At 44.9% G+C, this 12407-nt stretch overlaps 1 protein-coding gene across 2 annotated transcripts in view; it reads left to right on the plus strand.

The window, feature by feature from the left end:
• PODN (podocan) overlaps positions 1 to 4264 on the plus strand; it is a 39388-nt gene extending 35124 nt beyond the window's left edge. The window contains exon 11 of one of the 2 annotated variants that reach the window (XM_075002425.1): positions 1213 to 4264. The gene's annotated coding sequence lies outside the window, so the exon portion shown is untranslated. The remainder of the gene's footprint in view (positions 1 to 1212) is intronic. The other variant, XM_075002424.1, reaches the window with a different exon arrangement.
• Positions 4265 to 12407: the final 8143 nt, after the last annotated feature.

Consider the following 12407-nt stretch of genomic DNA (forward strand, 5'->3'; position numbering starts at 1 on the left):
CCCCATGATACGTCTCAGTTATGGTCTCCCACATGCTTCTTGCACAGTAGGACACTGGAGACCTGCACTTAGCTAAGCCTCCCCCGCCCTCCGCACTTTTGGAATGCATGATTTGTGCTCCATCCCGGCTCTTCCCTGTTCCTCCCAGATCTGGAACAGGTGCAAACAGGTGATTCACTTCATTCCTGTTCTGGGAGGAAGGGGAAGAAGCAGGGATGAAGTGCAGATCAGGCAATTCACACACTCTAAAATTTGCTGGGAGGGAGAGGAAGCAGCAAGGAAGTGTGGGGTCTGGTTCCCCAGTGCATGAGAGGCACATGGGCGAGGGGGTAGCTAGAGGGGTTGCGGGCCACACGTAGAACCTCAGTGGGCCACATACAGCCTGTGGGTTGCACGCCACTGCAGTATGGCCATGCATAATTATGTTGTTATTTGACTTTTATAGATGGGAGGATGGCAGAGGTCAAGTAATATACTAGCCTGTTGTCACTAGAAAGCCAAGCTCAGATTTGGATTTGGTTAAAAGTGAAAAGCGTGATCTCCACACTAGTAAATTTTTTCATCTGAGAATATGGCACAATTCAGTACCAGGGATTGACAACTTGGGATATCAGCCATGGATTATGGCAGGATCTACAGGGAAAGCCACATATTAGATGCATGCTTGTGTTAGCCACAGAAGTACAAGAGAACTAGCAAACTGGTCTTTTGGGAAAACAGTTTACATTTATCAAAACAAAAAGCAGTTAAGTAGCACTTTAAAGACTGGCAAAATAGTTTATTGGGTGAGCTTTCATGGGACAGCCCCACTTCTTCTTCAGACCACAGCCAGACTGAAGAAGTGGGTCTGTCCCACGAAAGCTCACCCAATAAACTATTTTGCTAGTCTTTAAAGTGCTACTTAACTGCTTTTTGTTCTGATAGTGTATAGACTAGCACGGCTTCCTCTCTGTTACTAGTTTACATTTAGTAACTCAGAGTACCTGTATCCTTTTAATAAATACATCTCCCATTTGGGCTGGGACACATCTGACTTTCCTCCTCCTCCTCCTTGTCATCAACCACCATGGGCTCAGCGCCTGTTGGTATCTGATGCCTCTCTCTATTTCCTTCCATTTTTTGTCATCATGCATTAAGCTTACCATGTTTTGAGTCACAAGCTTCAAAATTATGTAACTCTGATTTTTGTCTTCTTTATATTATGTTTTTCAGGAAAACATGCGGAAAATGACATATATTCCTCTATCTATACATAGATATACTGAGAGCACTTAGCAACACATGCAGTGAATGACACCTAACTATTTGCTGTGGCACTGGATCAGGCTTGATGAAGATAGCCTGTTATAGTGCCTTAATCAGGGAGAGACCCTGAATGCCATCCTAAAGCTTTCAATTCATCTTGTACAAGACTCTGGATCATAAGGAATTACTCTGGAACTCACAAAAGCTGGCTTTTGTTTCTTCTATTTCTTTTCCCCTACCATTTCCATATCTAATAACAATATGGGACTGTTTTGAACACAAGCCTTCAGATGCTGTTTTTTTCACTCCGTTTTAAGTGAACCATACCTACACTGTGTTATTTTTTCTCCTACCCCAGACAGGTTGATAGTTGAGGGATAGGCATTTACAGTAGCTTCATCTGTGGACCAGTATATGAGGCATCTTCATCACCAAGCATCAATAAGAAAACCAACTGGGTTAACCCATTCCTCTGTTAGTATGATATGTATATTTGGATAAGAAAAGCAAATTAAGGCTGGATCCCACAATAACTTATACTGATAACCAAAGCCTCCACTATATGCCCATATTAGAAAGTTTTTAAAAACAGATCAACAACTCCTGTACATCTGTAAAAGAGAGAGAAATACATTTCTGCATTATAGTCCTTGTCAGAGTTCCTGCCTGCTGCTTTTTGTCCAGGAGGTATTTGCGCAAATCTCTCTCTGAATAGTGACCAAGTGAATGGACCAAATAATATTTAGGACCTTACAGCAGCACACATTCTCAACTAAATGCATACTGTATATATCACACAGACCTGGCCTGACCTTAGGGCAAAGTGAGCAAGGTGGATGCCTTAGGCCCTGTACCTTCAGGTCTCCCTGCTTCAATTGACAAATATCATCCACCACCCACCCACCAGGCCCCACTGTCACTGTGCTGCCGTGGGTCTTACCCACCAGCCAGATCCTACTGTCAGAGTATCACCATGGGCCCTGAAAACTCTTTTGCTGGGCCTGTGTGTGCCCACCAAAGCCTGCGAGAGTCATGGATACTCTGCACCTCTCATAAGCAAACCTAAGATGTCATTAGGGACAGGTGTGGAAGGGGTTTACCATCACCATGCACAACCAGAACCTAAAAATTTCAATCCCTTTTAAGACTCCTCTTGTAAGTTCCTTAGTGCTCTCAGTTCCTATTGAAATCATGGATCAGATGCAAAAAATAAGAAAGTGTAAGGGCTATGAGATTCTAGTCTGTTTGTAATGTCATTCATCTGAGCTGTCTAATCTGTGCAAGGAAGTTGATTCAGTGAAGTTGAGCACATGTTTTCTGGTTGAGCACATGTTTTGCATACTGTGCTACAAGGATGTTTTTGCAGGTTGTGTTGGCTTGTTTCTACACCAGCTGTTTTCCCTGCTGGAGAAGGTTTGCTTACACATTTTCCCTTTTGATTTCTCCAGCACATGAGTTATTCCAAGGCTTTTGCCAATTCTCAATGGGGACAATTCAACATGGTCACAAGTCACAGAAGGCGGAGGAAAAAAATCAAAAATTACTTTCAGGACAAAGAAGAAAATAAAAACCTAAATTAAATGTGAACAAGAAATATAAACATGAGCTTCAAGTATGTGGTTACCGGGGGAAAAAAAAACAAAAAAACAGCCAACCAATTTCTGGAATAGATTTCCACATAGAGCTGTATATGGATCACCCGGAATAGCTGCTCACTGAGGCTGTCACCACACAAAACAAATCAACTTACAGCACCCCCAAATAGTTGAAAGTATTTCGGAGGTAACAGACAGATATCAGAGATGTCATGAAACTGTAGATAGCACTCTCTGAAGATGTAAGCAGAGTAACAAGAGAAAGCATGATTTAAAATGTTGAGTATATTTTACAAAGTCGTTTGAAACTTACAACCCCCTCTTTTTCCAGTCTGGGCTAATATTTCAGTTACCTTATGCACAAGTGAAAATGCTCTTCAGAATCTTCAAACGGTTGGAAGTCTTTCCCTACTGATTATGGTCGGAATGGATTGGTGATGATGGTAGCATCCATCTAACAGCTTACTCCCTCCACCACAAACACACACACAAATAATCTGTTTTTTTTTTCAAGGGGGTTGCTGACCGCTGAAAACCTTTTGATTCCCATTAAACTTCCTATTTCATTTGAGTGCTCCTGAGAAAGGGCTGAGTGCCCTCAGTTTCCTCTGAAATCAGTAAGAACATTTCTCAGAATTAGGCCCCATAGGGCAAATGTCAGCATCTGCTACAGCAGGCCTAACTTCCATCTGAGTGCAAGAGTCTTCTTTCTTTTACAACTAGTGTAAATCTGGAATAACTTGACTGGAAAAAAAACTGCACTGGGTTTTACTGGTATAACTAAAACCAGAATCTGTATTTTATGTATTTTGTCTACCACAAGCTACTTTGCTCAAAGAGAAATATAGGTCAGATTCCTCATCATACAGCTCCTTGTATCATTGTTTATATCTGTGCAAAATAGACATAAAATTCTAGCAAACCAGAATAGTAGAGTTTGCTGCTCAGTTTGCACAGGTCTAAATGATCTTTAACGAGGAACGTGTGGAGAATCAGGACCCCTTGTCCAGATCCCTGCCTCTATTCCAGCTAGCTGTGCACTACCCTGCCAGCCCAGAAGGCCTGGAAAACCAGCATTAGCAGCCACGTGGGGACTCCCTGGCTGGGGTGTACAATCAGCATATATACCTCTGTTTGAGGGGTGTGGCTTGGCCAGGCCATATAGTAGCAGTGCTGCGCATCATAGAATGCCCCAGCTGTTGCAAAGAGCTCTGGAGGATCTGTCCTAGGGTCTCAACTAACCCCTGAAAAAATGAGGCTCAAGGGAGCTCAGCTCAGCTAGGTACAAATATTTTCTCTGAGACAAAAATGAGGGTAGCTTAGAAATCAGCCTGCCTGCTTAACTTGCTATACTGCACCAATAAAATAAGTATACTACAGAGACCAATATAACCCCCCTTGGGTATGACTTTGTCTTCTCCTATGAGTTGTTTGGAGTTTGAGAAGAAAGAACTGATGTTTCTTTAAGTTTATATGCATGCTGTTAGTGAAAATCTCAGATCTAGAACATCTGTCCTAGCAGCTTTTTACTGAGCCAGCATTTCACAATACACAATATCTGTGCAGAGCCGTATGTGTATATACAAATGAAGGCATCATTTTTTTTTCTTAAAACCCATTTTCATATTATGGACACAATGCATATGTCTGAAAAAAAAAGATTTTTCTGAGCTTGGACAAAATTCACTGCAGCAACTGCACAAATGCTTTTAATAGGATCTGGTTTATGTAGAACAGATGCAAATAAAATTGTACTGCATAAGGCCAGTACCATCAGCACACCAACTACTATAGTAAAATCTAGGAGGTACTGTATAAACATGAAAAAAATTAAGTGCTACAGGTGCTCGAACCAAAATCTTTGAAAAAGTATAGCAGTGCTAGGAGAAATATATAGTTTAGGTGAAATTTTTGAAAGTGCTTAAGGTAGTTCAGCGCTTTTAAAAATCCCCCCCAAAAATGTTTCTTGTATTTCAGAACACTCTACTAGCCTTGACAGGTTTTGAAGCCCGCCGTAGATAAACTTGTCTATTTCAGTATAGTCATAGAATGAGATCCTTTTAGATGCTGGGACTGTAATATTGAAAATGATCATTTTTATTAGATTTCCTACTACCAATCCCTTTGATGCTCACTGGTTGATGCTATGTGAGGAGCAAGTGAAAGTTAGTACAGCTTAGGAAAAAAGAGAGAGTGAACTTTGATCGAGGGTTATGTTGCAGTCAGCCTTGTATAGAATCTCTCTAATCACCTGCTGATGTTCTTACAGTTGCACCTAGCCAGTGTAAGTACTTGGAAGGCAAAGACAACTAGATTTAGACCTGCAATTCAGACTGAGGGAAGTTTATACTGTTGTTACCTTTTATGGAGCTATAAGAACATTGTTGTGGATGTTAGACAAAAAAGCCTGTTACCTAATTATCCCATTGGTAAGTCCTCACCAGCAAGACCCAATTGTTATCACTTTCCTTCAAACTGAAACCTTCTGAACAAGGTGACCAGACCTCCCCCTACCAAATATGGGACAGGGGGATGAGCTAGTGTCCCAGCCAAACCAGGACAGATGGTCACCTTTCCAGTCAGGCAGTGGCTTCCCTATGAGGGCCGCAGCATTACTGGGGAGGGGTGCTCCCTGGCTGCAGGGGGCAGCAGCAGCTCCCAGCTGACCCAGGCTGTGGGGAGCTGTGAGTCAGGTGGTAGCTGTGCTGGTCCAGCTCTGGCTTCTCCAAGCCACGGGGAGCCGATCTGGGCCAGCAGTGCTAGTGCACTCCCGGCTCTGTGCAGCTTGGGAGCCATGAGCCAGGCAGCAGCCACACCACTTGGGCTCTGGCTCCCCCAGGCAGTGGGGAGCAGGATCCAGGCCAGCCACGCCAGTGATCCTCCTGGCTGCCCCACAGGTGTGGGGAGCTGGGAATCTAGCAGAAGCCATGCTGGTTGGGCTCTGACTCCCCATGGCTTGGGGAGCCAGGAGCCAGCAAACACAGGGCAATTAGCCCCTTTTTAGAAATAAATCAGGACACCTTCCTGGCACCCCAAATACAGGGCTGTCCTGGCCAATACGAGACGGATGGTCACCCTACTTCTGAAGGATTCTGATTCTTCCTGAAGCTGCAGATTTCGAACTGGGACAAGGTTAGTGGCTTACTGAAAGATTTAAAACTAACCAGTGAGTGTGCATACATTCCTCTTCTCGTATGGGTTACAGAGCCCCATTCTCCCAGTGAAATTTCAATATAGTTCTCTGCCAGCTATCTATCACCTTCTCACTAACAAGTGGAGAATACTCATTCCTTCCATCAGGGTATGGGCTAAAGCCAACATCTCACATATTATTCTTCACATATAATAGGTAGAGGAGGAAGTCTCCTGTTGGGCCAGCCAGCTCTAATCCCGTTAGGGCAGAATTGATCCCCACCTTATATTTTCTATAATTTTTATCTAGTCTATTGTTTACAATGCAGATGTGTCCACAGGCCACACTTGCATTTGGGGTTTCATTGTACTAACCTACTCTACAAACTCATAGGGCTAGATCCACAAAGGGGCCTTAGGCTTCGCAATGCCTAAACTAGGCAACGGGAAATGCTAAAGAGAGAAGTGGGGCTCAAAACCTCCACCAAAAAAGAAAAAAAAATGATGTGCCTAATGGGAGGCACATCCTCTGCTTGGGATTCTTGAGTCCTCTCTTGCCGTTAGCTGCCTAAATCACGTCAATCATTCATACAACCGAATGAGGAAGAGCCCTTATATCCAGTAGTCATGCCATTCAATCAGGATGTTGGAGAACCCATCTGATGCAGAATAACATGAACCCCGTTGTCTGTCTTTCCAGGTGAGCAGCCTAAAAACTGGGTGATTGGGGTGGGTCTCTCTTTCTCTTCCAAGAAGGCTTTATGTAAAATACTTACGCATTGGAGTAGGGACTTGAATTTGAGTCTCTAACATCCGACATGGGTCCGTTAACTCCTGGTCTGTAGAGTCCTCCTCAAGCTCTTGCTCACTGGTCTTGTGAATATTTAAGTATTTTATACAAAATGGAACACTTTCAACAGGAGACACTGAGCAAGGTCCTACAAGAGCTGTATCTGGAGAGGGAAGACAGGGAGGGGATCGGATAGTTTGAAGATCTAGCTAGATGCCAGGTGTCCAAACTGAGGTGACTTTGCACATGCCTGCTAGCAGACATTTAGGTGCCAATGGAGACTTTGGTGACAGAAACTTAGGCACCTAAGATATGTAGGTGCCCAAAGGGTTTGGTCACAACTACGTGGAGTTTTGGATTTGGGCACCTAAAGTGTCAGGCACCTGAATCCCTTTGTGGATCTTGCCCACCTGTAGCACTCTCTGCACTTAAGAACGGACAATCTACAAACCACAGGAACTTCCTTTTCCTGGCCAATCATCAGTACTGTCCGTATGTCCAGCTCTCTTGTAACCCTCAGAGTCCAGGTCTCAGCTCTGATCTTCCTGCAACTGTTTCTACTATACTCCCCCTTACTGCCAACCATCCTGCCCTCCTCTCCCTCTTGCCTCATCTTCCTCCCATGCACTCCCAACTCAGTTTGGTCCCCCCAGCCTCTCCCATTTCCGCTTTGCCTCACTTCCCCTCTCTTGCTTCAGTGTCTTCAGACACCACATTACTGTACCTACACCCAACTCAGCACTCTCCCATTCCTCTCCCAGAATTGCCTTCCAGATCTCCCTGCTGCTCTGCACATTATATCCTCTTCCCGCCAGTCCCTTTGCTCTGTGTAACCCCATAACACTTTGCCCACACTGACCCCCACATCACCTACACACACAGCTCTTACACCCGGTTCCTCTCCTGCTCCTTTCTCTGCTGCCCAGGGTTCAAACCCCACTCCCGCTCTCTGCTTAGCCCTTCTTTCCTCCTAGTGGACCCCTGGGAGACATCAGAGCCTGGGAATGATCCACTCTCCCATTCCCATCATAAGCTTTTTTCCAGGAGTGGACGTGCCCCTCGTATTCCCCCCAATTGATAGGGAGGCGGCTGCAGAGGCTGAGCAGCCTCAGGCTCAGGCCTGCCCTACAGGCAGGGAGGCCCTGTGTGGAAGGGTCCTGTGACATCACATTTGGCTCCGCCCCATAGACCTGCCGCTTCCCTGTGTACCAGGCTTTCCCTCCCCTCCCCCGACAACCTGCTTCACACTGGGGGGTGTGGTTTCCCCATGCCCAGCTCATCAGGCGCAGCCTGGCCCTGTGAGAGGCCTAGGCTCTGGCGGGAGTGGAGCAAAGCAGGAGCCCTGCTCAGAAGATGGGGCCTCCCTCCTGGACTGAGGGGGCATCCTGAAGATGGCTCCCTGGAGTGTGTGAGGCTGGCTGAAGAGAAGAGGCCTGTCAGGCAGCCCTAGAAGGTGATAGGCGAGGAAGGGGGGATGGCTGCACCGGTGAGTGCTGTGGGGGATGCCCAGGAGTCTGCAGAAGAGGAGCTGGGCTATCGGGGGCGGGGCGTGAGGTTCAGATCTGTGTTGGTGGGTCTGACAGCTGCAGCAGTGGCTCCAGGTATGGTGGCAGGGGGGTGATGCTGGTGCAGTTAGCGAAGGACAGGCAGGAGCACTGTTATTCAGCCATTCCTGTGGTTACAGGTACCTCTAATGCCCTCACCCTCATTAAGGCAGCAATTGTGGGAAGGACCCGCCAGCTCATCTTCCCTGAGGAAAAACAGCAGCAGGGAAGAAGGGAGAACAGAGAGAAATTTTCCTGCAGGTCCCCATTCCTATACCCCAGACCTTCATTAGGAGAAGGTGGGGGGAAGTGGTTTAGGGCCAGCAGCTGAATCTAGTAGCGTCCCCAGATGACAGAGGAGCATGACTGTTGCTCAGCTCCTGAGGCATGTTTAGAAGGAGTCCCATCTCCTTGCTCCCTCACAGCCGGGAGAGATGGGACTTGCTCTCTGAGCTACCCCAGGAGGTGAGCTATCTGGGACAAGGGGTTTTGGAGCTGGCTGCAGAATGAATAAAAGAGCTCCATACAGACACAGCTCAACTGGGAGCTGTATTTGTCACGCTATCAGCAAGCTGTCCTTTCTATTGTCCATAAGGTGCTGGCATGGAGGCAGAGAAAGGTGAGAGTTGGAAGCTAAAAGGCTGTGAGGAACTTGGCTCTGAACCTGACTTCACCTGTAGCAACAGCTGTACTGTTTAACAGGAAACTATGCACAGGAGGGTCCTGCATTTCTCAGCTGCAGTCCCACTGCCCCAGTCCATGACAGTGCTGAGAGTGCAGGGTTCTGAGTGCAGCATTCAACCCCATTCTGCTTGCAGCTGTGCTTTCCTGGGAACTCAGTGTTAGCACACTAGCTTTTTGGTTTTGTTTTGGTCTAGGAACAGCTGTTTTATAAGTTCTAGCACACACAAATAAGTTTAGAGAACTTGAGTTTGAGACTGCATGGAATTCAGGCTGCTTTATTCAAATAGAGTCTCTCTCGAATGGGACTTATTTTATGGAAGCCATTGCACTGTAACAAAGCAATTACTAGTCTAAGCAACAGTGAGTGAATTGTCTAAAGAGGCCTTGATTTCTTCATCTTTATTAAGAAAAACATTGGTGTTATATTGCAGCTCTGATTCATCATTTTGCATTTATGAAGTCAACCAGCTGTGAGTTATACATGGAGGTAGTGGATTAAGAATGTGCCATACAGTCAGTCATGCAAAGCATTTCCATTAAAAATCTTCAAATGCAATTTGAATGTCCAAGAACATTAAACAGACCAACCTCAAATGCTGTGTTTAAAATGTTCTCATTCTAAATGCTTTAAAAAAACATACTCTAAGATTCTGAAATTGTTTTATAAATGGATGAGTTGTTTCCATGGAAATACCAAAATCTGTGTAGTGTGTGATTGTGGCAATATTAAGAACATTGCTTTGGATCAGTGAATGAGTAAATGTGCAGTTCTCTCAGCCACAAATGAAAAATTACAAGTCTTGTGCCTGAGCCACTCTGGGTGTGGTAGCATACTGTACTGACAACCTAGAAAATTTAGTTTGAAAAAAAAAAAAAAAGTTGGTAGGTCTTCCCGGCAGTGTTAACTCAGGCTGTTACTGGGTGTTGTCTCTAACTGCACTCCTGCCCAGAGACAAAATCTCAGCTTGGTCTAGAGGGCTCATTTGGGTTTCTGAGTTTAGTCATTTGAAACTTTCACTGAGGCTGTTAGCCCACCTAGTTTGCAGTGAAGACATATGCTAAATAACTTGAGTGTTGATAATCCTCCAATGCCTTCCCACAATTCCTGCTGTGTGTCACAAAGGGCAAACAAGTTCTCCTAAAACAATCATAGAACAGGTCACCTTACTGCAGTACAGTGGGATATGCCCCCAAGGTTCTGACATGCAGATGAATGCCTCACCAGCGTTCCCCCTATTTTTAACCATCTGGGGCAGAATACATTTTATTATGTGCACAAAGGCATGTGCACTGCCAATAGAAACACATGCTGCCAGCTGTGGGCACTCTGCCAATCAGCTGGACAGTACATGAATCTCTCCTGGGCAGCTGTCCAAGTGCTCAATTTACAGCACACACCGGTAAAGACCAAGTTACTCTGGCATGGCTTTACAGTGTGGTCTTTTGCACCTAACTCAGACCTGTATATGGATCACCTGAGTGAAGACATGCCCTGAGTATTCTCTTTCTGAGTCTCCTGATGTGCAAAAAGTGACAACTTGAGCTGGGCACAACTATAGTTCTGGATCCAATCGCCTGCCCTGACTTTTGAGACAGTTAGGATTTGGCTGTCAACTCTGCACATAGGGCCCTTCTCCACTAATAAGCATCTGTATGCTTCATTCAGTTTATTATCCGTGTGTCATGGGTAAATTGATGTAGATATAGGCATTCCTTTATAAAAACCTGAGTGTGGCGGAAGGGTCCATTTTAATAATGCAAACTGCAAATAACTGCATTTTGAGTGTCACTGTGTTTTCAAGAAATAAGGCTACTGAAGATGATAAGCACTCAACATATTAAATTGGACCTGAACATGGGTAGAATAGGGCTCAAAATGTCTACTTAGGCTTCGTTCTGTGTAATTTCCACATGTTTTTAATAGCTTAGTAGTAAAAATATCCAACAAAACTGCTAGATCCAATGAAATCATAATAGAACATTTCAACATTGGTTTTTTTTGTTGTTGTTCCTTTCTTCTAACTCTTACATTGCTTGTGGTAGATGTAATGTGAGATATCATCAAACATAAAACATTTTTAATTCTGCTTCACTTGTTTTTTCCATCTCATTAAAATGCCCGTCTTTGGGAAAAAAAAATGCTAAAGCTATAATCCCCTTAATAGGAGAGTACAATGCCAAAGCTTAGCTATAGTAAGTTGTGTGTGATGGGTCAAATTCTGGCTCTATTTTACAGTATGTGTATGTGGGCATGCCCACTAATATTTCACCCCTAGCTGAAACATGGCCTTTTGTAGTGGAAGAAGGGCTGCTTTTAAAACAAGCAACAACTGCAGTATTTAATATCTTAAGGAAGATGAAAGGTTCTGAAAGAGGCAATAACCTTGAGCCTGAGAACATCCACAAATCCAACTGCCACATCTGTGGTGCTATTTCATTTAAAAGGCAGTATCTACAATACAGGAGCTGCTCACCCCCTGCTGGGTCTGTGACTTGGGAGGAAGAGGGTGACCTGATAGATCACTTAATGGTTTCCTTTGATGAAAAGCGGGATAGGATCTCACCAATCAGCAACATGACAGATGACAAAGAGCTACTCTGTTAACAATTTCTTCTGCTCCACACGTCACCAGCAAGTGGGCTGTGCCCCAAACATGCTTTTTTTTAAAAAAGGATGGCTGGTACAAAATAAAGTGCCACAAAATGAAGATGCTAAGGCCTAATGAGGATCCAGAAGTGGGGGAAAGGAGCAGCTCGTTGCCTCCCCACTTTTTGCTGTTGTTGTCTCCAACTTAGCCCTGCCTGAGTTCTCTCACTAGCACAGAGCTTGAGTTTAGGGCACTACAAGTGACACTTCAAGGGGCTGTGGAGTTTTACTGTCACCACACCTCTAATCCTCATTTTAGCTGTACCCAGCAGTGCCAGTCTCCTCTACTGCCTCCACTCCAGGACCACCAGTCTCTCACCACACAAAGCCCCGACACCTCCTTTTTAAAGTCGACAACCCACCAAAAGCCTGAACAGTCATCCTCAGAAACCCCCGTGTCCTCAAAGACTGTATTTCAGGATGATCTGGGGGGCAAGGGCTGTAATGGAGGAGGGTGAACCACATGGACAGACATGACAACTCAAGAGAAGAGGAATTGTTGCCCATGCCAATGTGGACTCTTTCTATATTCTCTAGGCCACAGTGCCAACCATTTATAAATTGTGTGTGAAGAAAGCCCAAATGTGTGTTACAATAGTGGCATGGTGACACTTAATGCTAAGGGATAATCCGACAGCAGCAGTGAGATGTAGTGGAAGATCTAAGGTAATTGTGTGAGTCTCCATTGGCATAGTATCTAGGCACTCCAGTCTTCAATGGAGTTATCCTTGCAACACCTCAGTGAGTTAGGAAACAAATATTATGATCTC

This window comes from Carettochelys insculpta, chromosome 9, assembly GCF_033958435.1.
Source record: "Carettochelys insculpta isolate YL-2023 chromosome 9, ASM3395843v1, whole genome shotgun sequence".
In the NCBI taxonomy this organism is placed as follows: domain Eukaryota; kingdom Metazoa; phylum Chordata; order Testudines; family Carettochelyidae; genus Carettochelys; species Carettochelys insculpta.